Source organism: Globicephala melas, chromosome 17 (genome assembly GCF_963455315.2).
Source record: "Globicephala melas chromosome 17, mGloMel1.2, whole genome shotgun sequence".
NCBI classification, from domain to species: Eukaryota; Metazoa; Chordata; class Mammalia; order Artiodactyla; family Delphinidae; genus Globicephala; species Globicephala melas.
This window is the reverse complement of record NC_083330.1, coordinates 683,440-708,828: the sequence shown is the minus strand read 5'-3', so window position 1 is coordinate 708,828 and position 25,389 is coordinate 683,440. Positions and strand designations below refer to the sequence as shown.

General features: G+C 48.5%; 1 long non-coding RNA gene across 1 annotated transcript in view; it reads right to left on the bottom strand.

Moving 5' to 3' along the window:
- Positions 1–5,506: 5,506 nt before the first annotated feature.
- Positions 5,507–25,389, bottom strand: part of LOC115855078 (uncharacterized) — a 32,901-nt gene continuing 13,018 nt past the window's right edge. The window contains exon 3 of the long non-coding RNA XR_009559435.1: positions 5,507–5,618. This is a non-coding gene — a long non-coding RNA (uncharacterized lncRNA). The remainder of the gene's footprint in view (positions 5,619–25,389) is intronic.

The window sequence follows — 25,389 nt, the reverse complement described above, 5'->3', positions numbered from 1 at the left end:
TGCTTTCGCATTTGAAGTAGCAGACACCTTTCTTAGTTAAGAATCTATATTTACTGTTGCTCTCAGTTCGACAGGCTGGCAATTAGAACCCTTTCTTCTGTGTCCCAGAAGGTGGCGCTATAGCTCAGGCTTGCAGCTTCTCCTGGAGGAGCTCCGCGGATCCACTGAGGGTGGTGCACAGGAGCTGGCATGGAGTGGGGATAGGAGTGGACTTGGCACTGGGCTTTGGGGGTCCCCACGGGCCCAGTAGGGGACCCTCGAGTAGGGCCCTGCTAGAGGTCCAGTGGGTGGACCTCCTGCCAGAATCCCGGAGCAGAGAGCAGGAGACACGCCCCTTCAGTGCCGTTTGATACTGTCTCTCTCGCCTCTCTTTCCTCTCTCCGTCCCCAGTCAGACGTCCCTCCTCAGAAACCCAGGTGCTGCAGGAGAGAAACGGGTCCCTCCAGCTGCAACCGCACAGCTGGGTCAGCCAGACGGTCACTCACGCTTTCCACCTTCTCGGCCAGAGAGGTCACCTCTGACACCTTGCAGCGTCACCCTGGGGAGGGAAGCTGACGGGGTGAGTTCCTCCACCCCCTCTCCCTCAAAGCCCATCTCTACCCTGCCCTGAAGGGGGGCCCGACTTCTCAGCGGCAGGCTGGACCCCCAGGGATCCTCTGTCAGCCACAGATGGCTGCCCAGGTCTACACTCCGAGGCTGCCCTTCCCCATCGTGACATGCGGCAGTGGGGCAGGCGCACCCACTCCCTTGGATCCACGGCCCCACTGAGGCCTGTCTGCCGACTTTCATTCGCACAGGTGGGTAGAAGCTTCCAGGTGTCCTGGGGTAATGTGCCGGTTAGGCTCAGTCATGGGGGGCCAGTTAACTGTAAATCAAAGGGGAGAGAAGGAAGGAATGACTCACGCTGCCATGACACTGACCCCACCCCTCCTTTCACATCGAACCTATGTGTGGCCTTAGAGCAAAGTGAGCCTCAGGAAGGGAGCATGTATGTAGTTGGATCACGTTTTTGTTTTTTCAGTTCATCCTGCCGATCTCTGCCTTCTGTTTGGAAAGTTTAGTCCATTTAAATTTTAAGTCGTTGCTTATAAGGAAAGACTTACTTCTGCCATTTTGCCGTTTGTGCCTATAAACCGCGTATCACTTTTTGTCCCCCATTTCCTCCATTACTGCCTTTTGTGTTTAGTTGATTCTTTGTAGTGACATTTTGATTCTTTTCTCGATTCCTTTTGTGTATATTTTATGCTGTTTTCTTTGTGGTTATCATGGGGATTACATTTAGCACCCTAAAGGGACGACAATCAAATCTGAAATTTTGGTATCAACTTCAATCACTACAAAAACTCTATCCCCCCCAGTTCCAGATTATTGAGGTCACAAACTACATCTTTATACATCATGTGACGACTTACATAGATTTTTATTCTTATGCATTTATCTTTTAAACCCTGTAGAAAATAGTGGAGTTATAAACCAAAATTACAGTAATACTGGTGTTCACATTTGCCATGTATCTGCCTGTACCAGAGATCTTTATATCTTCCTGTGACTACAATTTACTGTCAAACATCCTTGCATTGCAACCTGAGATCCCATCAGCATTGCTGGTGGGGCAGGTCTAGTTGTAATGAACCTCCTCAGCTTCTGTTTGTGTGGGAATGTGTTAGTTTCTTCCCCATTCGGAAGGACAGTTTTACCAAACAGAGCATTCTTGGTTGACAGTTCTCTTTCAGCACTTTATCATCCCACTGCCTTCTGACTCCAAAGTTCTTCTGAGAAATAGGCTGATCATCTTATGGAGGATACCTTGTACGTAATGAGTCGCTTTCTTCTTGCTGCTTTCAAGATACTCTTTGCCGTGTCTTTTGACAGTTTGATTACAGTGTATCCCCAGTGAGTCACTCTGAGTTTATCTAACTCAGAGTTATTGAGCTCTCTTATTTGTAGATTCACATCTTTCATTAAACTTGGGGAGTTTGGCCATTATTTCTTCAAGTAGTCTCTCTCTCTCACTCTCTCATTTGGGGACTCCCATAATGCAAACATTGGTCTGCTTATAGTATCACATAGATCCCTTAGATTCTGTTCACTTTTTAAAATTCTCTTTTCTGCCTGTTCCTCAGACTCCATAATTTCAATTGTCCTATTGCAAGTTCACTGATTCTTCTGCCTGCTCAAATCTATTATTGAACTCCTGCAGTAAACTTTTCATTTCATTTATTGTACTTTTTACCTCCGGTACTTCTGTTTGGTCTTTTTTATAATTTCTACTTCCTTGTGGATATTCTCATTTTGTTCACACACCATTTTCCTCATTTCTTTCAGTTCTTTTTCCATGTTTTCCTCTAGGTCTTTGACTACATTTAGGAGAGTTTTTTAAAGTCTTTGTCTAGTAAGTCCAATGTTTGAGCTTCCTCAGAGACAGTTTCTGTCAATGTTTTCCCTCTGAACATGCCATGTTTTCCTGTTTCTTTGTATGCCTTGTGATTTTTTCTTAAAAACTGGGCCCTTTAATATTACAGTGTAGTATCTCTGGAAATAAGATTGCGCTCGTTCTCCAGGAATTTTTTGTGTGTTGACCCTGCAGTAGACCATTAGTTCTGAAACTTTCCCAAACTATTTTTGCAAAGACTAGTCTTCGTCCCATGTGATCACCTGAGTCTGTCCTTTACACTGAGTTCAGCTAACGTGAGAGTCTTCCATGAATGTCACAAGTCTTTATCAGTTGGCTCTGTCTGGGGAGCTCCTTCAACACTCAGTCAGGCTTGCTTTAGCCTAGGAGTCAGCCCAAGGTGAAAGCTTAATGTCTTCTCGTGTCTTTTCTGAACACACATCTCGCCAAGGTATGCGTTTGGATTTCTAATGCTCCTGCATACGCAGCTGCTTTTGAATGCCCTGATTTCCAGAGTCTCACTCCACCTTCTCCCCCAGGCCCTAGACTGTCTACTGTATGTCTTGCCCTAGGCATCTGTGAACCTGTGTGGCTGTTGGGGGCACTGCCCACAGTTCTTCCTTCTAAGTTCTGAGTTAGGCAAAACAGATGGGCACCTTGTCTTTTAGGTATCCCACACACAGTTTAGAATAGACAAACAGTACTTTCCCAATAAAGTCTGCTCTCTCCCTCCAGTTTAAGGGAGGGACCTGGGAACTAGGCTGCTGCAGCTTCAAACCTGCCACCACCCCAGGGAAGGAGTCGGGTAACAGTAAGTAAGAACACCACAAAACTTCCTGACCACTTTGAATATGGCTTTTTCTTGACTGGGTGTTTGCTTGGTGGCTGTAAACTGGCTGTTTTCCAGAGCCCTGACAAAGCTGGTTGAGACAGTTTCTGTTTGTTTCTTTCAGTGTTTCCATGGGGAAGCAGAAGCTCAGAGCTTCTCAGACCACCATTTTGCTACTAGTAACCCCTCTCCCAGTCCTTGTTTTTATTTTACCACTTTCATTCACATTTCTTGAACTTCTTCTAGTGTAGCGACCTTTTGAAACAAAGTACAATATTTACCAATTTGGCCTATTGGATTTTCATCACACTACCTTTCAGATGATCTCGTCCAACATGACCCATATCTCCACCAGCTTCCTGTCATCCACAACCAAATAAGCAAACCCTTCACTGTTCTTCAAGTCTCTATTTAGAGTTTTAAAAGAATAGCATGGGGACTTCCCTGGTGGTGCAGTGGTTAAGAATCTGCCTGCCAATGCAGGGGACACGGGTTCGAGCCCTGGTCCAGGAAGATCCCACATGCTGCGGAGCAACTAGGCCCATGTGCCACAACTACTGAGCCTGGGCTCTAGAGCCCACGAGCCACAACTACTGAGCCCACGTGCCACAACTTCTGCAGCCCACACGCCTACAGCCCGTGCTCCACGACAAGAGAAGCCACCACAATGAGAAGCCTGGGCACCGCAAGGAAGAGTAGCCCCCACTTGCCACGCACAGCCGTGAAGACCCAACACAGCCAATAAATAAATAAATATATATATATATATAAAAAATAAAAATAAAATAAAAGAATAGCACAGTCAACCAATCATCGCGTTCTCCCAGTCTTCTGTCCTGTCCTCTTAATGTTCTCACCAGCATCTATCCCATAATCAGAACCCTGTATTATGGCTATTTTGGTTTTTAATGAACCATAAACTAAGGTTCCCAAGCCATGATATCTCCCCAGGGAAAACAGCCAACAGATGCCAACAGCCCTGCAGATGCCAGAAGCACTAAGAGGCAAAGGTGATAATTACAGATGCTCGTCCACTCCCCAAAGTCCATCACAAGAAATCATTTTGGTTCCCATTTAAAATGTTTAAGTAGAATTTTACTTGCAGCAGTGAAAACCAGGAGGTAGTTTATCACAAAAAACAAAGACTTTGAAATCAAACAGACCAGTATTCAAATGCTCAGGTAGGCACTTACTAACAGCAAATTACTTAAGTTCTATAAAACTCATTTTCTCATCTAAAAAAATAAAGTAGAGAAAACCACAACTATCTTGCAGGGATAACATGAAAATTAAATAAAATAGCACATATAAAGTCTTAATACTGAATATAAAGATCCCTTCACTAGGAAAAAGAAGACAGACAATGAAAATTTCCCCGAAGCTAAGAATTCTAATGAATTTTATTAAAGAAATATTACATGGATGCCAGACTGTTGGTTTATATGCTCTCTGGTTTCCATTGCTATAACAGCATATAAATGTGATGCGACATATCAGGCAGTTCTAGGGTGGGTGTCTAGTGTATTTTGGGAAGACAGATGGAAGAGCCCATGGGGGATATTTGCCTGAGGAGTCAAGATGCCCAAGAAAGATTTCTTCTTAAGAGAGGAGAGAGTCAAGGTCCACAGAGGTGGCCCAAATCTAGCGAGTACACGTTGAAGGTGAGCTTTCTTTGAGTGCAGACAGCACAGCGATGTACGCTACTCACAGTACCTCCACTCCGCTCCCCAGCTCATGTCTGACTCCCAGGGAGAGAGGAATGAAACACAGACCAAGTAGAAACGAAAGCTGTTTCGTCCAACTCCCTCAGGACATCAAGGGCACACGTCCACACTGGTCTATAAAGGAATGAAACACCAGTCAAGGAGGGAGACCCTCCCCCACTCTGGCACAGCCTCAGACCGAGCGCTCAGGAGCTAGACCAGGCAAGAGGGGCCTGCACCCACCTCTGCCCATCGTGAACAGCAAACAAACTGAAGAAGGACGAGCGCCGAGGCCACATCATTCACACGAGGTCCAGCCCAGCGCCGTCCCCCAGGGATGCAGTGCCGCCAGACCCAGTCGCCACTTCCCCAGCTCCAGCCCACCAACCTCAGCACGAAGGGCAGCTGTGTCCAGGTGCTGTGCCGGTCTGCGGGTTGGACCGCTGCCCTCAGCTTGGGGCTGCCCTTGCACACAGGGGGGACACTTGGATGTGAGAACGCTTTACACTTTACACACACGTGTGGAAAGTTAACCTACCTTTTCAATCCTGCCTCAGCATAAACGCAGCAGACCCTTACATAGCAGAGATTCCCAGCAGCACCCAGGTCGCCAAGAGCCCCTTCTCTTGCTTTTCTTGTGGTGTCTATTCACAGATCCTGAGGGGTCCACATGTCAGCATGGTACTCACAACCGCTGCTGAGAAACCACAGTGACTGAGAAACAGCTCGCAATCTTAAACCATTTAAATTACTCGTAAACGTATGCATGTTGGTCTAGACACAACACACGAGCATAATACCAATTCTTTACATCAGCAACGAGACGACATTTAATGCTAGAAATACAAATTGTTTCATGTTCATGAAAATACAAATATGACAAAAAGTACGTAAAACATCATCAGGCTTTTGAAAATTAAATTTTCAGTTTTATTTCAATAATTTTGATTTAAGATGAATATTCATTTTTAAAATTTGCACTTTAATATTTTAAAGAAAAAAGATTTTTCAAAAACATGAAAATATTAATTTTTAATAATTTTACACTTGTTTTATATTTTTATAAAATATTTCCATTTTAATCATTTAGAGCATTACTGTCAATTGAACACAAATTATGTAAAAATATTTATTAGATGTATATAATTCGTGATTTAGCTGAAATTAGGCAAGAGAAAATAAATTTTATGTGTTATATATATGTATTTTTTTTAAATCAGTGTTATTTTTTAAAAGTATTTATTTATTTTTGGCTGCGTAGGGTCTTTGTTGCTGCGCAAGGGCTTTCTCTAGTTGTGGCGAGCGGGGGCTACTCTTCGTTGCAGTGCACGGGCTTCTCATTGTGGTGGCTTCTCTTGTTGCAGAGCACGGGCTCTAGAGCACGTGGCCTTCAGTAGTTGCAGCACACGGGCTCAGTAGTTGTGGCTCGCGGGCTCTAGAGCACAAGCTTCAGTAGTTGTGAACACGCGCTCAGTAGTTGTGGCTCGTGGGCTCTAGAACACAGGCTCAGTAGTTGTGGCGCACGGGCTTAGTTGCTCCGCGGCATGTGGGATCTTCCCAGACCAGGGCTCGAACCCATGTCCCCTGCACTGGCAGGCAGATTCTTAACCACTGCGCCACCAGGGAAGCCCTGTGCTATGTATTAATTGTGTATGTTTTATTCGATTATTCATTCAAACATCTACAGAACACCCATACATAATAATAATTATTATTCCACATATTATTATGTGGAATAATTAAATTCATCCTTGATATTTTTCTTTCAGTCATATAAGAATTGTAGCTTTACATATATTTTTATCTTGTCATTATGAAGACATTTATCAGGATAAAACAATAGAACATGTACATTTGGTACCTGTCTGTTGCTTTGATTTAAAACTTTAATATTACACGTGGCATGTGGGCCACAACCGTCTGGGGCAGGCTGGATGGAGGGGCCCAGAAACGCCCCAGGCCCAGAACCTCCGAGGGAGGAACTCCCTAAACCAGAGCAGGAAACTGGGAAATGACAGCTCAGAGCACAGCACCCCAGCCCACGAGACTCCCAGAAACAGCTGGGGAATTGGGGATGAACTAGAACCCACACCGTAATTGTGCGGAAAATATATAGGAAGTTTCACTGAGTTTCTCTCCTTGTGACCATTTCTACCCCTAGACCATGTGGCCTGAAAAATATTAAATTACAAAAAGAAACAGAGAAGTCCCTCTTCTAGCCAAAACTTCCAAAACAATGCGCTTTGCGAACATTTAGACATATCTCAATTCTGCCGTAATAAGCAACTTAGGATTCAGACCACCAGGAGGTGAAACCCAGGGACGAGCCAGCCAAGCTGAGCCCCAGGGGCTCGGGAAAGGCAAGCGGTCCCAGCACACGCCACCCAATGACCCGCGTAAAGACATCCTCTCCACGCAGGGTGACCCCCTTGGAGTGGCCAGTGTTTACAAACACAGCGCAAGCCGGGAATAAACTCCCCGGAATCGCTGCAGGCAGACCACCAGCGGTAGGGACACCACCACATTCGTTACCAGAGGGCCCAGTGAAACCCAGCAGCACCAGAGCAAGACGCCCATGGGCAGTGGATGGGCCAACGCCTGACGCCGCCAGCGAGACAAGTGGCGCGGGAGTGGAGGCGCCCGCGCCCTGCCCTCGTGTCGCAGCCATGGGGCGTGGGCCTCCACCCACTGCTCAGAGCCGGCCCCGGTCTTCGAGTTCCTGTCCCCAAGCACAGCTTCCTTGATTTGATCTGTTTGGGGAAAGCGTCTAGGGGACCTAGGCTGACCGCTCCGCACAAAATGTCCTCGAGAAGCTGACTTTTTTGTTAATAAGACCTAACTGAACTGAACGGGCACGAAAACGGCCCACAGACAAAACTGGCCCTACCACGCACCACGGCCTCTCAGCCTCCTGATCGCTACAGAGATGCCTGCACGGCCGTGCCCACCCCAAGAGGCGGGTGCGGGCCGCGGATTAAAGAAATGTGAGCTGAACACACGGCAGCGTATTGCTCAGCCTTAGAAAGGAAGGGAATCCCGACACACGCCGCAGTGTGGATGGACCTTGAGGACACCATGCTCAGTGACATTAGCCAGACACAAAAGCACAGTTGCTGTACGTTTCCATTTATGTGAAGTCTGCAAAGTGCCGGTTCATAGGAACAGAAAGGAGAGCGGTGGGTGCCGGGGCTGGGGCAGGGGAGTAAGTGTCTAGTGGGCAGAGTTTGTTTTGCAAGACGAAGACGTTCTGGAGATCTGTTGCACAATACTGTGAATATACTTAACACTACTGAACCGAACATTGAAAAATGGTTAAGACGGCAAACTTAATGTTACATGTTTTCTACCACAAGAACAAAAGCTATAAAACACAAACATGTCTTGCCTGGCAAAGAATTTTGAGTTCTTTTTTTAATGTGATGAATGAATACATAATCTAAAACTGTTAAAAGGAATTATTACTTGTAATAAAAAACTTGGATTTAAAAGTTAGACCAAGAAAAGGGGAAAAGAACTCTGGAACTGAATAACCCAAAGGAAGTTCCGGAAGTGGTGGGCCGTCCACTCGGGCCCAAGGGGTAACTGCCGTATCTGGATGACTCACGGCGTCCTGAGCCAGACATGGCATCCAGCAGCTGCTGACAGCGTCCCCTGCATCTGGTGAGCAGGACCTGAGACCTTCCTGCCTCTGTCCACACCAGCCTGTGTCCCCCTCAGCTGTGTCCAGCTCTCACTTCTGTCCTGAGTCCAATGGCCTGGGTTTCCATCACTGGAGCACGTTTAGATAGCCCAACGTTCAAAAAATAAGTTCACTTACCTTCTTCTGAAATTATTACTTTGGAGAAGACAAATTACGAAATTGCTTACCTGAAACACCTTCACTAAAAGAGCTCATATGTCTTCATATAATATTAGGAAGCCATTTTTAAAGGCATTTAGGCTCTTTTAGTTTTTTTTCAGTCCATCATGCGACGTGAAAACTTCCTTACTTAAAATGTTGAGACCGGTCAAAGATTTCATATGCTGCGCTAATAAAAAATCAAGTGGGGACTTCCCTGGTGGCACAGCGGATAAGACTCCGTGCTCCCAATGCAGGGGGCCCGGGTTCGATCCCTGGTCAGGAAACTAGATCCCACATGCATGCCACAACTAAGAGTTCGCATGCCACAACTAAGGAGACTGATAGCCACAACTAAGACCCAGTGCAACCAAATAAATAAATAAACTTCTTTTTTAAAAAACTCAAGTGGACAAAGTAAAAGCTCTGAAATGCCCCTAAACAAACTTGGAAAATCTTTCGTATCGATTAGAAACATCCACCCACAGGGTAGATCATGAAAACTGTGCTTTCATGTCACCAGAGTCTGACACCTGAAGAGCAGACAGTAAATAATAACCAAATTGATAAACAACAAAAGGAGGCCTTCTCCTTCCTCGGGGACTTGATGAGGGAGAGCTGACGATGTCGGGAGCCTCGCTAATTCGGTCCAGATGTGCTGCCTCGGTGCTGCCCTTCATAACTAAGGCTGTGCGTTAAGTGAGGAGGGGTCTAGACTCCACCCAAAGCAAGCAGCTGACCCAGGGCGCACCTGCCCTGTGTGAATAGGGACGCGCTTGGCCCGAGTGATTGGGGGGGAATGTGGGCATGACCCTCCCCGAGATTTCCATTTTTAAATAAAATGCCCCCAAACAACTTTGCTGTGTGCTCAGCTCAAAGCAGCAGCTACAAGACCAGGCCCCCCTCAATCAGATGACTTGTGGACCCACCTCAGTCCTGCTCGGAGGACGTTTAACACAACCTTTCGATAAATCCCCTCGGCTGAGTGAGAGTGCATCCCACCCCGGACGGCAGCCACACTGCCCAGGCGACGTTTTATCATCAGCCCAGTGCAGTGCAGCCCACAGTGTGTGGTTCAGAAATAGCACGACCCCAACTTTTCTTAAGGGAGGCAAAGGATGCAAACGTCCAGGTGCCGACAGGGCCTGCGGGCCTCTGGCTTGTCAGGCGCTGGACCTGGAGACTTCAGTCACCCCAATTCCCGCAGCTCTGTGACGCAGGAGGACCCAGATGTGGCGGATCCTGCAGAAACACGGCCCCACCCGGCCTTCCGCCCCGTCCAGAGCACACGCGGCTCATCACGTGGGCCCACGGGTCACCCACCAGCACACCCTCTGAACGTGGGGCAGAATCGCACAGCTGCTGACTCAGGTCTCGGATTTGCACACAACTTCCCTCCACATCACCCTGGGAATGCGGGCTTCCCATCACCCGCCCCCTCCCACCCCCAGTCCTGCACGGTCCAGCCGCACCGATTCTGGGGTGAGTAACGGGTCTGAGAACATCTGCAGACGCTTAGACGTGGTTTTGTTCCCGTTCGGTCCTGAACGGTCACCCCACGTAAGCACAGGAGAAATGCCAGCGCAGAGGACCCTGCGGCGACTGGGTGTCAGGAATCTGAAGAGTGAAGGGACCGAGGCGGAGGGTGGACACGGCCGCCTTGGAGCCCGGCTGTCTGGGTGGGGGCTGGTGTCCCTGAGTCTGTTTCCTCAGCGTTGAGTGGGGATGATAACTGTACCACTTCTCGACCAGGAAACCTATAGGGGCCTCCACCACCTGGGAAAGGACACACCTGTCCCCGAAGTAAACCAGGCTCTGTGGCAGGAAGGGCAGAGGAGAAATTGGGGGGGCTGTCCTCACGCAGACCATGCCTTGTTCGAGGGGCAGCCTGGACAGCCTTGAAACCCTTCCAGGACATTCCACGAGGATGATTCCCACACCGCCTACCTGGGGGAGGCTCCCATCTCTCTACACCCCTTGTCATCAGAGCATCACTCGCTGTCTGGAATGACTTCTTTTTAAAAAACAATAATTAATTAATTTATTTATTTGGCTGTGTTGGGTCTTCATTTCTGTGCGAGGGCTTTCTCCAGTTGTGGCGAGCGGGGGCCGCTCTTCATCGCGGTGCGCGGGCCTCTCACTATCGCGGCCTCTCGTTGCGGAGCACAGGCTCCAGATGCGCAGGCTCAGTAGTTGTGGCTCACGGGCCTAGTTGCTCCGCGGCATGTGGGATCTTCCCAGACCGGGGCTCGAACCCGTGTTCGCTGCATCGGCAGGCGGACTCTCAACCACTGCGCCACCAGGGAAGCCCTGGAATGTACTTCTTGACCCAATTTTCTCTCTCACTCTCCAGAAGGTAAGCTCCAAGGAGGCGGGGCCTTACCTTCCTTGCTCTGATGTGGTGAGTACTCAACAAACACGTGGAAGAAAGGGGGAGGGGGGAGTGGAGAGAACGGGGGAAGGGGGAGGGGAGCTAAGGCTGAGACAGCCCTGTAACTCCTCAAAACGCAAAGCCGAGGCAACGCGCTCGTAACCACCCTGGGAGCACTGCCCCGTCGGCGGTGCCCTGTAAACATTTACTGGCCCGCATCCAGGCACAGCCCTGGTACCATATTTTTAACGGTTGAATGTTTGTCTAGTGAAAAAAAACACTGGCACCAAACCAACAATTAAAACATTAAAAAGACTGGTAAGTATTTTATTTAAAGTTTTCCCAGTCTATTTTCTTAAGGAAACGTGCATTTCAGCCAGCGATCTTGGTCTAGCTTGTACTGACTTATTTATATATCATGTTTTAAATCACTGCTCTGCTGACTGGAAATTATTATTGTCTTTGGAGGGACACTACAGGGTGAGATAGCTTCTGGAAGGTGGCTGTGAACATTCATACGACGTTCCACCAAGAAGGAATTACCTTACCTGGAATTCCCTTAAGCCCTCAGTCCCCAGTTTCAACTCTATTAAGCTGCACGTTTATACACCATTTACAGTAAAGCCTTCAGATTGGATGACCAATATTCTAAATTTTGAACAGCCACCGTATGCCCTCCCAGCCCCTCAGAACTGCAGTTTCCTGTTCTCTGGTGCTGCCCCAGTCGGCTCCTTCATCAAAAGGAAAAGGAAAGGAACCGCACCTAGCTTTCAGGGAACCCCAACATACAAGCTATTTTCAAAGGAAGATTATTCGCAAGAGAAGTTCTTCCTTACATGTTCTGCAGACGTGAGAAGGTACCGGAAAACGCAGGGAGCCCCGGGAGAGGAGTCCGGGGTCAGAGGGAGCCCCCCACCCGGAGAAGCGCTGACCACGTCAGGGTGACCCCGCAGGTACTTCAAGGCTGTGTGCTGTGCCCGCCCCTCTGCTTGCCTTCAATCCCAGGAGAGGCCATCACACGGCCTAGGACATAGCAGAGGAAGCTGAAAAGTGCCCGACTCACTCCCCTTGGACCAGGGCTGGAGCAGCTGCAGGCCGCGTAGCCGGACAGGGTGGCCGGCCTCGGGGACTGCAGCCCGCTGCCCACCCCCGACGCCGCCACAGCCCCGCCCTGGGCACCTGTCCTTCGTCACCTCCTTCCAGCCCCACCCTCCCCTGCGGGCTGGCTCCCCTCTCCGCCCAGGCCCCTCGCAGAGTCGAGCTTCCTACCTGCGGTCAGACGCCTGCTGCCCCCTCCTGCCACCGGGGGAGCCCGCGCAGGGACATAGAAATGAGCAGAAGAGGCGCTGACATGAATCCCGCCCGCCTGCCCTTCAGGGCTCCCTGCTTTCCACATAACACACGCTGGGTCGGAACCTTCACGAGGGACCCGGAAGCCCCTGGGGACAGGGACAGGAGGGCCAGGCCAGGACACCTCCCTCGGGAAACGTGGCTTCTTCAGCTGGACCTCGGTTTTGGTAGCCTCAAAGGCGGCTCAAGGGTCTTCGTCCTAAGACATTTGTGAGTCCCTACCAACATACTCCTTCCAACAGGTCTCTGACGAGACCCAAGGTCTCACCTCTGAGGGAGGCATCTTCCTAGAAAACCCTCACCATCTGGCTAAAATTTAAAGGTGATTCCTAGCATGTGACAGTGGCCGGCATCCCAAGTGTCACACACGCAGGCATCTCACACACACACAGGCATCTCACACACACCCACAGAGGCCTCTCTCACACACACACAGGCATCACACACACACAGGCATCTCACACACACACACAGGCATCTCTCTCACACACACAGGCATCTCCACACACACACACACACACAGGCATCTCCACACACACACACACACACACACACAGAGGCCTCTCTCTCACACACACAGGCATCTCCACACACACACACACACACACACACACACACACACACACAGGCATCTCTCACACCGGCCCTACTGGGTCCTTATCCTCACGCTTGCTTCTTCACCACTTTGTGGAGGTGACGCTACTCATTCTTCAAAGTTCATCTCAAATAAGAACTTTCCAGAAAGCTTTCTCGAGTTCCTTCCAAGACTGTATTTCTTCATCCTATAAATACCAATAACGTATTGTACCTCCTCTGTGCATAAGCAAACCCTGCGTGGCATCACAGCAGCAGATATTTCTCTCAAGGGACTGAGCTCTTTGAGGGCAGAGAACATGTACCTCTCCCCTCTCTATCCCTAGAAGCCTCTCCTCAACATCCTTATGCACAGAAAACAACTGTTGAATGTCACAGATCAACTTTAATCGTTAATTGTCCATCTCTGGAAAACTGAAAAATTTGCATACCATCCCCTGGGTCTTTTGAAAAATACCCAGTTTTCAGGGTTCTACGGTTGTCAATTATAGTTAAAGGAGATATCCCTCAGAGAATTTCCAGGAATCTATACGGTATAGTAAGATGAGTACCATACTCTTACCCTCTCCATCATGTATGTATTAATGAATCCATAAAAACTCAAATAACAAAAAAACTCAAACAAATAAATGTGGAACAAAGAATCCACCAGATAAAAGCCCTCTTCCCCAAACAAGTTTATCCTCCAGAAATCTGTACCTCCACCGGGGCTTTGTCTGAGTTGCTGATTCCTGTTCAAGATAAATCCCAACTTCTCACTACAGCCAGGCTCTCCTTCCTGGCACTATTACTAGCCCCTCTTCTAAAATACCGTGTTGTTACCCATAGATTGTCGCTTAGAAATTAAATATATACTGACTGAGCACTTACTTTAAGCAATGTTCTAGGTACTGAGGATCTAACAGCAACAAAGAGGGGAAAAGCAGTTACTATGGGAAAGCATCTATACACAATAATACACAATAAACATAATAATCAAGTAAATCATGTAGTATGTTAGGTAAAATAATAGGACATATCTCACACCATCCACCAAAAACTACCTCAAGTGAACCACAGACCTAAGTATGAGAGATTATGCGATAAAACTGTTAAAACATCAGAGTAAATCATCATAATCTTGAACGGAGCAGTGATTTCTTAGGTCTGACATCAAAAGCACAACTGGGAAAAGAGAAGACAGCTAAACTAGACTTCACCAAAATCAACAAATTTTGTGCTTCGAATGACACCATCAAGAAAGTGAAAAGACAACCCACAGACTGAGAGAAAACATTTGCAAATCATATATCTGATAAGGGACATGTATCCAGAATATACAAAAGCTTTTAGAATGCAATAATAAGTTGATGAATAACCCAATTTTCAAAATGGGCAAAGGATTTGAATAGATCCTTCTCCAAAGCAAAAATGCAAACGGCCAATTAGCACACGAAAAGGTATCCAACAGCATTAGTCATTAGGGAAATGCAAATCAAACCACAATGAGATACCACGACACACCCATTAGGATGGCTAAAATGAAAAAGACAGACAATCACAAGTGTTGTCAAGGATGTGGGGAAACTGGAGTCTCAGTGCATTGCTGGTACGAATGCAAAATGGGGCAGTCAGTTTGGAAAACAGTCTGGCAGTTCCCCAAAATGCTAAGCATAGAATTACCACATGACCCAGCAGTTCCACTCTTGGTGTATACCCACAAGAACTGAAAATATATCCACACAAAAACTTGTACAGGAATATTCATAGCAGCAGTAGCAAAATAGCCAAAATGTGGAACCAGATCAAACACTCATTAACTCATGAATGGATACACAAAACTGTGGTAAATCTATACAATATTATTCGGCCATAAAAAGGAATGAAGTACCATGCCACAGCATAAATGAACCTCTGAAGCACTATGCTCCATGAAAGAAGCCAGCCATAGAAGACCACATATTGTACGATTCTATTTATAGAAAATGTCCAGAATGGCCAAATATAGAGACAGAAGGCAGACCTACTAATCATTTAAGTTGAGATGCCTCCTCTGTGAAACCCCTCCCGACAGAAGCAGGCAACCTGGCAGTGTCCTGTGGCCTCACGTTGTAACTGCTGACTACAATGTAAGTTCTATGAAGACAGAAACGTTAAATGTCCATTTTGTTCTCTGCTGTATCCCCAACACCTAGAGCAGTGCTGAGCACAGAACAAGGGTTCAACAAATATTTATTGCAAGCTCCAGGGAAATAATGTGTTCACAGGCCCCATCAACAGGCAATGGTCCTCGAGTATATCCCATTCATCTCTGTGCTTCCAGAACCCTCGGTAACGTGGTGCCTGGCACACAGAACATCTTCATTCAATGTGGGGGAAGAATGAATGAATGAGAAATAGACTAAAAACTACCCTCAAAACACACAGCTCTTCCCAGATGGGATACCCAGGAAGACCCCTGTTGGCTTCTGACATATAGAAATGTAAGAGAATCTGTGTTGTTTGAAACCACTCAGTTTGTGATAATCTGTTAGAGCAGCAGTGGGAAAGTGTGATAATATGATGCCACAATAATTAACTCTATAGCATAAAATAAACATTTTGAGAAATACTTTTTAAAAAGTTTTTCAGATTCTATCCTGGTTTTCCTGATTATTCATAAAACTTTTCAATAGTATAAGTTGCAAGAATATGGTAGTTGTTATTCCTAATTTTTCCCCTTTCCCTCCTCTTAGCCATCCTGCTCTACTTTCCATGTTGGTTCTGAGCTGTAATTTGAGGTTAAGCTGAAAGACCACAAAATGGAAAGCTGTCATAAGTGGTTCTCTCAAATTTCCTGGACCTTGGGAACAGAACCACTTTGACTGCTTTTTTGGTTTGACCTAGTTAATTCTCTGTTCATTGGTAGCCTTTGAATTCTTTATTATGAACATACAATGTAATAACCACTTTCTATTTTAAAAAAATTGTAATAGATATTTGCATCAAAGCAAACTCTTATGCATTAAAACTTCTCTTATAATGAAAAGAATTTTTTCAAGCCTGCTTTTTTTTCTTTTAGTCAAAAGTCCAATTTTATTTTATTTTTATTGGAGTAGAGTTGATTTACAATATTGTTAGTTTCAGGTGTGCAGCAAAGTGAATCAGTTATACATATACATATATCCACTCTTTTTTAGATTCTTTTCTCATATGGGTCATTACAGAGTATTGAGTAGAGTTCCCTGTGCTATACAGGAGGTCCTTATTAGTTATCTATTTTATATATGGTAGTGTGTATATGTCAATCCCAATCTCCCAATTTATCCCTCTCCCAGCCTTACCCCCTGTAACCATAAGTTTGTTTTCTACATCTGTGACTCTATTTCTATTTTGTAAATAAGTTCACTTGTACCCTTTTTATAGATCCCACATATAAGCGATATATTTGTCTTTATCTGACTTACTTCACTCAGTATGAGAATCTCTAGGTCCATCCGTGTTGCTGCAAATGATGTTATTTTGTCTTCTTTTATTCAAGCCTGCTTTTCTTTTTTTTTTTTTAGCTGCATCTGGTCTTAGTTGCAGCACACGGGATCTTTGTTGAGGCATGAGGGATGTTTTTGTTATGGCACGCAGTCTGCTCAGGTTTCTCTCTAGTTGTGGCTCTCAGGCTTCTCTCTAGTTGTGGCGTGCAGGCTTTCTCTCTCTAGTTGTGGCACCTGGGTACCAGAGCACATGGGCTCAGTAGTTGCAGCACGCAGGCTCTGAAGTTGTGGTATGCGAGCTCCAGGGCACATGGGTTCTGTAGTTTGCGGCACGTGGTCTCTCTCATTGAGGCGTGTGAGCTCAGTAGCTGTGGCACACGGGCTTAGTTGCCCCGCGGCATGTGCGATCTTAGTTCCCCAACCAGGGATCGAACCTACATCCCCTGCATTGGAAGGTGGATTCTTTACCACTGGACCACCAGGGAAGTCCCTCAAGCCTGCTTTATAAAAAATCATTTTCTTCATCATGTCCTTTGCAGTGTTTTTTTTCCCCCCACTTTGGTTAGGCTAACTATGCAGCTTTGACTAAATCAAATGTAATAAAACAAGTCAAGGCTGAAGAAAAGCTCTTTAGACACATGTCACCACAAACAATTAGAAGATTTATTAAGTGTTTTTCTCTCTAGTTTTTTTATTCCTAGCATTAATGGTGCATTTAACTGCACTCTTCTTATCTTGGTTATATCCTTAAAAAATACTTATACTTCTCAAGTCTCAAATGTCACAGCAGAGAGCCAAGCTGTGAGCTCCAGTTTAAGCCTTTACTGAAAACAAAACATAGTCTTCTGCATAAAAGACAAAAATTAATTTGTAAGAGATGTCAAGGCCTTCCCGAAACAAACGTAACTATTTTCCCACGACGAGAATAAATAATGGTACAGAATCATTTCACATGCCATCGGCTGTAGTGCATGGTGGGTCATCTCGGCTGTCACCCAGAGTCGCTGTGGGAAGGGGGGGCTGGCAGGAGTGCCCTTGCCCACCGCCGGCTCCACAGCCCCTGCAGGAGGGACGGGGGAGGGCGCGCGCTCTGGAGGAGGGGTGCGTGGAAAATTCCGACAAATCCTCAGCCCTAAAGGTCTGGCAGGAGCAAGGCCTTGGAATCTGACGTTCAGTCGCAGGCACAGGAAAGGGCACGAGCAGAAGTGTCCCCTCGGCCTTCGTAATGATGGCCGGTTCTAACCTCACGTGCAGTCAACACGGAATCTCAACCCGGGACATCGTCCTCCAGAAAGAGGGCACGGGGCGGGGCCAGACCGAGGCCCCTCCCACCCCCGCCCCGCCCCGCCCTCAGCCAAGGGACCGGCGGCAGGCAAGGCGGGACCCCGACCACAGCGCGGCGCACGCACTTCTGCAGTTGCCCAGGAGTCTGTCTGCTCTGGAGCTGAGGAGGGTCCGAACCAGAAGCGGAAACCGAATACTACTCCCCTTCCCAGGCCTCCTAAGACGGCACGAGCCTTGCACGTCCAGAGCAAGACCGCAGACGCCGTAAAACACCGATGGTCCGGCGGGAAAGGTCCCCACCTCACCTTTCATCCACATTTGTTTTCTTCAGGTAAATACTCTGCTTTTACACTAGAGACCCTTTATTCACAGGAGCTAATCCCAGAAAGCGACAGGAAATAATTGTGCGTTGAAGAGGGACAGAAAGGGTCGTGGCCAATCAGAGACATTCCTGACATACACGACTAGTTTCCAAGGACTTGAAGAGAAAGATGTAGATACACCTGTGAAAAATCTACAACAGGATGAGATTTCATGTAATTCAAGGCAGAAAAAAAATGTTGGGGGAACCGTGCACACAGATACGCAGACAAAGGCGTACCTGATGCACTGCTGACAGAGGTCCCAGAGGACAGGGGGTCATGGGACGTGACCAGGGGCTCCACAGGGGTTTCTAAACTGGCTTCTCCCACCCAATTTCAAGAGGTCTGTCTTCCCAAACTCCAGCTGTTCCCCTTCCCGTGGGCTGTTTATCCGACCCAGATGCCACTACATCACAGCCCCGGAGACCCACGCGCCTCAGCTCGGCTGTATTAAGGGACACGTATTTACTACACGTAACGTGAACCACCACAGGGCCAGGCAACAACTCAAACTTTACACCAGGCGCACACACACGCGTGCACACACATTACACCCATGCACATGCATACACGTTCACACGTGTTCACACATTATACCATGTGCACGCATACACGCACACACACACTACACCGTGCACACACGCGTTCGGACACACGCACTCTGTTGACCTTGAAAATCAGGGTCCAGGTCTCACCTCCACCGCGGAACTCGGGTGACCACAGCGGACGCTGCCAGGACGAAATCCTTGTCTTTACTCTTATTTTCAAGAGTAGGAAAAGGGAAAATAAGAAGGAAAGCCAGAGCTTGTACATCACCAGTGCACAACCATGCTCACTCACACAACTGAGACACGAAGGCCACCCCCCCACAGACGCCTCTGCGCCCAGGGCCGGGCAGCCCTAGACCCAGAGCTCGGACCACGAGGGACGGGGCTTCCCCCAGCAGGTGGTCCCGACCACCTCGCTCAAGGCCTGACCAGTCGGAACCAGGCAGACCCGGAGTCATGGCATCCCCGCCGCGAGCTGTGCGACTTTGGCCTTGGCCGTGTCATCCTGCCCAGCAGCTGACACGCTGCCCGGGGCACAGTCTGCTGGAGCTGCAGCCGCAGCAACAGAGTCACAGCAGCTCGCTGGGATCGTTCTCGGGGTAGTTAAAGGCTCCGGGAGAGGAGGAGCTGCGTGACTCCAGTAACCGCACCCGCCCTGCCTCTGGGCCTCTGCCCGCAGCGGGCCCGGGCCCAGCAGCATCAGAGGCTCCGGCATTCGGGCCGAGACCGGCAGCCCAGGGGCCAGCAGGAGGCCAAGCCCCGGCAGTCACCCAGGCCCTGGCAGACGGCGAGCCTGGGTCCTGACCTCAGTCCCTTGCATCTCCTGCAGGGCACGCCAGCACACTGAGGTCTCCCGGTCACAACAGGAAGCAGCCATGGAAACCCCAGTGGCATTGCTGGGTCCCTGCTCCTCTGCATCTGATGAGAACCTCCCAGATGGCTCTCCTTCTCTCCATCTCCTGAGGAGATGCCCCTGCTTGGTACCAAGCCCTGGTGCTAGAAATGAGAAGAGCTGGGGCCGTCCTGCAGGGGAGCCCTCAGAACCCTGACTGACGCTCAGCGCCCAAATTCCAGACAAGATGATGTGGCGGGTGCTGAAGTTGAACCAGAGATGCTAAGAAGTTTCTCTGAGTCATGGAAGAGGCCAGCAGGACCATTAAAGCTCAAAATCATGATCTTCCTTATCTTCTGCATGAAGCCTTCAAGAAATAAGTAGGCTAGCCTGAACTAAAAGATGTGTGATACAACAGAAGTAAAAATACTCAGCAATTTATAGTTGCGTATGTGCCTGATACTTTCCGGAGAGACTTACACTTTATTTTTCACAACAGCCCTATGAGGCAGGTACTATTATTACTTTTACAAATGAGAAAACCGAGGCTCAGAGAGATGGGGTAACTCACCCATGAGTAAACGCAGCCTCATCCGTCCCCAAATAAATCAGCCTGCAGTCCCCACCCACTCTCACGGCTGAAGGATGGACACGCGTGGACGGGTCTAGACCACGGTGCTCAGGACTGCTCAGGACATGCAGTGCTTCTGCTCTGACCAATGGCCCTGTTTGCGCAAGTCTTGTGCAAGTCCACGCACCCAGCATCACGGAGAGCACGCCTGCACGGACCCCGACCAGAGGGGTGCTGCCCTGACCCAGTGCGGCTCACACCGTGTGCTGCGGCTGTGGTCTCATGGGCTTGTCTAAACTTGGCCAGTCTAACTACATCCTTCGCTGTAATTTCAGGAACTGGTATTTCATGAGCACCAGCACTGTTATTAAGGCTGAATCACTAGGAACCTCTGTTTCCATGATTTGGAGCCTGGACGGGAAGAGTCAGGCACAGAGACACTAAGCACAGAGCTTCGCCCAGAAGGGAATTTTTTTCCTCTGAAAATTGAGGGCAAACCATTTGGCTGTTTAAAAGCTAAAAATAAATACAGTTTACTGGTTCCAAACACTGTTTGTGGTAGTTCAGCTCCAAGATCATCGCAGTTTGGAAACAAGTTATGTTTGGCAAACAGGCCGCAAGGGATCAAACTGCTTTTTCTATTTTAAATAACAAAATAAAAACAAAGTCTTTTGATTAAAAAATTAACAGCTGTACAGTAAACTCTCGTGCATTTTCATAAGGATATTAGGAACCTAGGTGGTACCTAAGAGCCAACCCTTTCAGCCAGAGAAAATTATTCAACCAACCCCAATACTTCACCAAACACTGCGGGAGTCAACATGCTGCAGTAACTGCAGTGAGCGTTCAAGTCAGGATAAAAATGAGGCTGCGGTCTCCCCAGGGCCCTGTATCCAGTGCCGCAGGACTGAGCAAACGGTTTCTGTCTGTTCAAAGCTCCCCCACCAGAAAGAAGGAGATTTAGAACGCGGATTAGCAAACATAAATTAAATAGTTGGGCAATGGAGCAGTTTAAGGGTGTTTTGATAACGCAGCCTCTGAGCTGGGCTCCAGTCTCCACCTCCCAAGCGCAGGACCCCGGACTGGGCCGCCCACCCTCCCCTCCACTCATTCCCTCTCTCCCACAACCTGGCGCTGCCACCGCAGGCCAGCCTCACCACCGCTGCCTGCGGACCCGGCCCCTCTTCCCCCCCTCGCCCTTCCCCACGTGCCTCGAGGTGAAGTGACAGTCGCCACGGGACCAGCTCCTCCCTGGGGTGGGGGTCCTGCCCTGAGCAGCCTTCCTGATGCCCCCCAGAGACCTGGGCATCTTCCCTGGGCAGCCCTGGGCTTGTGGGGCACCCGACCCTGTACGGTAGTTACTGATGCGGCGAAAGTCACCAAGGCAACGTGCTGGGGCCACCAAGGGCCCAACTGGCAGAGGCGTGTGTGCCCATCACGGGGACCCTTCTGGAAACGAATCTGGGTACCTGAGCCTTAAGGTCTCAGTGCTCAATTAAGTTACAGGATCATGTCCACCACCAATACCACACACACATCACATGCACAGGGACACACACACAAGTATACACTACACACCACACACAGCCACACGCTCACATAAGCACACCTCACACACACACACATGCTCACATATGCACGCACCACACACACACACACACAACCTCCCCTCCTCCCTTCCCCCATCCAGCCCAACATGCTTCTGCACTAAATCCCCGAACCAGCCCCAGGGTCCCTGCAGGCTGGCTCTGACCCTATCACTCTTCACAGCCCCTACCGCACACACTGCATCCCTCGGCGAAGACACACAGCAGGGGCAGCACCCCTCTGGCACCCTCCCAGCGAGAGTAAAGGATCAGACGCCATTGCTCCGCATGATGAGAAAATAAATGCATCTGGATTTGAGAAACTGAGCGTGCTCTCTGATACGCTTCCAGACATATTCTTTGAAAGTAACTAACAGAAAAGGAAATGCACGATGCAAACTGGGATCTGATATTGCAAAGCTGACTCTGCAGATGACTTTTATAGTCTGCAAAGCATTTTCACACGTTATCTTATTTGACCTTCACAACCGTCCTGTACATAGAACAAGTATTATAATTTCCATTTTTCAGAGTCAAGTGGAGGCTCAGAGTACGGGGAAGACAGGAACCCAGCCAACTCAGAACAAGGCTAGTCCCACTATTTATCTTTAAATCTTTTCTGTTGTGCTTCATGTGAAATATGCAGGAAAAATTCCACAATAGTTCCAGAGGCTGATGTCCCCGTTTATCCAATTTACGGTAAAAGTGGATTTCTCCCCATTTTAAAAGTGACAGCTTGAATGAGAGCTGCATGAGTAATTAAGTCATTCATCTTATTCATTAAACCACTGGTGAGAGCTGGTTATAAAAATGCCGTCGGCATGAGGAGGGCGGCCGCTGAGCATCCTCTGAGTGCCGGAGGGTCCTCACTCCCGCCAGCCTCCCACACCACTCGGGGGGCTCCGCAGACCCTAGAGCTGGTTTGTGAGAATACCTTCTGGCACGGCTCTGCTACGGACGGCAAGATTTATCTGGGTCCTCTGTTGGGGACACATGTTCCTGCTTCTCCACTTTCCTTGACTCTCTTGGTTGGTATCTGGAATTAGAAAAAACAGTCGCCTCTCCTGGTCTTCGCAGCCTGACCGCACCCAGAGTACAGAGAGGACCCTCGGCCACCAGCCTGGCCAGAGACTCTGGGGGCCTCTTGAACCTTCATGCTAACCCAAACCTTCTTCTCACTAGCGCCCAGGCAGCTGGAGCATGCTGGTCCCATCCACACTCCCAGGCAGGCAGGACAGAAGCCAGGCCCGGCAGCCCCAGGGAAGCTGGACATCTGCGCCAGGCCTCCCACTGAGGGAAGCAGCTGGGAGCTGCGGGTCCCTTCTTCCTGCACAGCACAGGGTTCAGGGAGGGATGATGGCCCAAGGATGTCTCAAACTTCCCTTCCAGCTTTGAGGTGGCCAATTTCATACTTGTCCAGGGTACAGAAGCCTCTCAATGAGTTTCCAGATTTCTTAAAAGGGAATCTGCCCGTGTGCTGTTGAATCCGTGTGTGTGGATGGGTGGGGCGTGGGGCGGAGTTGGGCAGGATTCCCAGCCCCCCATCTTGCTGGCATCACCTGACAGATAACTCTAACACCTTTATCACCTTGGTTTTGCCACACATTGATTTTCCGTTCACTCTGAGATCATCTGGTAGCTGGTACGATGAATGATGTTTTACTGAAGCCCCTGGGTCCTGTGGGAGCCTCTACTTCAGCTGGGCGTCTCTGACCCCATCCCAGCCGGGGAGGGGGGCCGGTGCGGGGTGCTGTCCGATTGCTGGGAGACAAAGTTAGAAGCCCAGGCTCCCTACCTGGTTACCATGGACACCCACGGCAGGCAGGGGTCCTCACTGCTGTTGGAGGGGTGGGAGTTCTGGCTCACTGTCTCCACCACACCAAGGGAGGGTGCTCGCGACCACTGGGCCACAGTGGAGGCCCTGACTCGTCATCAGGCCACCTTTGAAATACCCAGTTGCAATTAACAGGAGGAATAAGGGAAAGTACACCTACTCCACCTTCCTGGAAGCAGAAGTCCCTGGGAAGCTTTTGAAAAATATCTCTGCCCGGATCCCACCTCTAAGGATGGATTTAACTGGTCTGGAGCAGTGCCTGGACATCAGGAACTTTAAAGGCCTTCCAGGTGACTCCAACGTGCCCACCCCACCTCAAGTGCCGCGACCTCACCCCCGTGCTCCAGTCACCGCGGCCCCCACCAGCCTTCCTCTGCCCACGTTCCTCTCTTGCCCAGAAGGCTCGCTCTTCCCAAAACACTCCCCTGCCCTCTCATATATACTGACTTCCTTTGTGGAGAATTACCATAGGACATAGTTCTCTGTAATTCTGATCTAAGTTCCTAATTGTACATTTACTCTATTTGATTACTTATCAGTGCCTGGAAAGCCCATGAGGCTGTGAGTGTCCTATCATCGGCGACTATGCCCGCGTCACCCAGCAGCATTCCCGGTGTCTAGAACAGGGCCTAGCACGTGGTAGACTGGCCACAACCTTTCACAGAATGAACGGCCGGTTGGATGAACATGCACATCTGGGTTCCAGCACACGAGGTGAATCAGGCCTACTGCTTCTCCCAAGGTGTACGCCACTCAGCACTAGTTTAGCAGGATAATAACAGACGTAACGTGGAACAGAGTCCTGTGGACAAGTGACTCAGAGAAACCCCGGGTTTAATGAAATTCCACATGACTTTCAACCTATGGTTTACTGACACGCACTGTTAGAATTTCTAGATAGGAATCTTGGAGCTCTATTTCCCAAATTATCTGACTACAATACCATTTTTCAGGGTATAACTTATGGCACTAGTTTCACGACTGAGTCTGGCAGGAACAACGTGACGAGCAGAAAGTTCACCCAGCTTGAGAGAAACTGGAACTCATGGCCCGGGGAGGGCATGGTTCCTGGAAGAGAAGGAAACTCAACACTCGACACTTTGTGTTTACTCTCACCTTAGTGAGACACACCATCTATCTCTTGTCTTTAGAGAGTCAAACACCAAAATATTTGTGACACTGAATTAAGAGTCAGGAGACTGCCCTTCCTTTATGGCTTCACGACCTTGAGCAAGTTATGTAACCACCTGCAAAATGAGAGCAATAATACACACCCTGCCTATCTCACTGGATGGGGTAAGGAACAAAAGAAATAATGAATATAGTAACAACAATGACTAACATTAATTATTTCCTTATTCTGTGCTGAACAATATTTCTAGGAACTTTCCAAGTATTACCTCTCTCATCTGTTGAAGTAGGTGCTATTACTATCGTTGTTACAAAGATGATCTACTAGATCCTAGAGAGGTTTAGTAACTTTCCCAACAACATATAGCCAGGAAGCAACAGAGTCAGGACTTAAGCTCAGAAAATCTGATTCTGGAGTCTGTGTCCCTAACCTCTATGATCCAAATAAGAGTTCCTGGCAATCTCTAAAGTGTGTGGTTAACGTATTACTCATCATGATTTCTCAACCTTGTTTTCCCTTTCAGCCTCAGCAAACCAGGAAGGTCATGCTGCATGGCACAGAAACGGGGTGCCTGGCTCCAGCCCTGTCTTGCACTGATAGTCATGTAACCCTGTGCAAGTCACTCAAAAGTAACTGTCATTTATTGAGCATCTGCCATGGGTCAAGCCCTGTGCTGGGTCGAGTTTACAGACATCAGTTCATTCCTGGGGGGGCTCA